The 1957-nt window shown below is 33.6% G+C and overlaps 1 protein-coding gene across 1 annotated transcript in view; it reads right to left on the bottom strand.

Moving 5' to 3' along the window:
• Positions 1-1957, bottom strand: part of UHRF2 (ubiquitin like with PHD and ring finger domains 2) — an 86249-nt gene that overhangs the window by 62827 nt on the left and 21465 nt on the right. The window lies entirely within an intron of this gene.

Genomic DNA, 1957 nt, shown 5'->3' with positions numbered 1-1957 from the left:
TAATGACAGGTTCCATACTGGCTATATCCTTTCATTGGAAGCTGAAACCACAAAGGAGGGCACAAAGACTGATGCTGTTCCAAACACTGAGTAACATGCATCTTGAGCCTAGTTGTAGACAGATATCCAGGGATGCAGACGACTTTGTTCAGCTATAAAAAAAATTGTAAGATTATATCTTCTTGTAACTAGACAACTCCTTATTGTCTGACAAAAAATGCAAAATAATAATCCATGTATATAGCCATCTGACATGCCTTAGATTATGGTCTTTTTTGCTGGCTTTTATTAAACAAATCTTCTACCTTTGAATTACATTACTTGTCAGAACTCAGAGTTTTCTGATTCTACAAGCAGAAATCCTCTAGGCGTACCTACTGTCATCTGCAGAATAGCTAAGATCAGAATGATTGTACCCTTCCACCAATTATTTCCTCTAGCTAGATATACTAAAATTATAAGGCTAGCTCAAAAAGTTACAATTTCACTGATAACTAAGGAGAAAGTGCTTGGTCTGTAGTATTACAGACAGCAAAATTTCCAGGCAACTCGAGAGACCAGATCTCTTTGACTATTTCGTCAATATTATCATTCCATTTTGTTTTCCATTTTAATTCCAGGAAGAAAAAAAAAGAAAAGAAAAACAAGAGAAACTGATTACCACTTAGCATTCTTCCAAATACGCTTTAATATTCCTTTTCTTTGATCAGCTTACCCTCTATGACCTTCCATCCTTCCAGTCTTCTCCCTATCCTATTACATATAATCCATAAGTATAAAGGGTAAAACATCACAATTGAAGAATTGGGTTTATTTTCGTTATAATGGATGGAGACTAAAAAGAAAGGAAGGATGAACACAATCTTGTGTCCTAACATTTTAAGATGTCAATTTCACATTTCTCTCCTTTTTTCCAACAATGAGTTATAAAACTCATTGCACAGAGTGTGCATGTGGTGAAACAGTTTAAATCAAACTAACAGTTTCCCATCTGGATGATGGGTTTAAATAAGAACATTCCTTCAAATAAGACAAAGATGGGGAAGTATGGCATTTGCAACCTTCTTTTCTCTTGCTGAAAAATGTCCACGATTACAAAAAGAATAAGAGATACTTCTCAGGAAAGCACAATATTACCATTAGCTGTATATATATACACACACACACACACACTTCTAAATACTCAGCTACCTAGTAAGTCTGGAAATTGCCCATTTTCTGTTTAAATTAAGTTTCTGGTATCCTAATGCAATCCTACATAGCAATATGGAAAAATTCTGAAAGGTACAAAAACTATCAATAAAAAAAGATGTGACTACTAAATAAAGTAATAAAATCACATCCACTGTATCACATACAAAGTTCTAGTTTATCTCACACTGATAAATATTACTATTAACACTAGTACTTGATAAGAGTGAAAAAATATAAATAGGGAAAAAGTTACACTTTTTCCACAGTTTTCCCTCCCCATGGATTTTTCTCCTCAGTTTACAGAAAGCAAAGCACTACTGCTTTCCAGGTACCTTAAACTTACTAGAGGACACAAAACACTTACTGAAAAACAGGTTTAGGAGAAAATATTATGTTACAGTTTAGGAACACACCCAAAGGCTACAACAGCCTAGTACAGGTACACGTGACCATGACATGAAAATGACATGAAGTCATTTTAAAAAACTTGACTATAATGCAACCCTCAAATAACTCCCGAAAATCAGATTACATGATCAAGATGAGTGAACTTTGAAAACACAACACTCTCAATTAGGCTTGAAATAGTTAAAATTTTAAGTCAGTTCTTTAAATCAATTTAACACTAATAAATAAAATACATCCATCAGTGAAGCTTCATGAATCTGCAGAGATAACTATACAAGCTCAGTCTAATCTACTTTCATCCAAGTGGGAAATTATTTCACATCATGAAAGACAGTAATAAAGACACATATCTATA

Source organism: Meleagris gallopavo, chromosome Z, assembly GCF_000146605.3.
Source record: "Meleagris gallopavo isolate NT-WF06-2002-E0010 breed Aviagen turkey brand Nicholas breeding stock chromosome Z, Turkey_5.1, whole genome shotgun sequence".
Classification (NCBI taxonomy): Eukaryota; Metazoa; Chordata; class Aves; order Galliformes; family Phasianidae; genus Meleagris; species Meleagris gallopavo.
The sequence above is the reverse complement of the archived record's forward strand: the minus strand, read 5'-3'. Positions and strand labels throughout refer to the sequence as shown.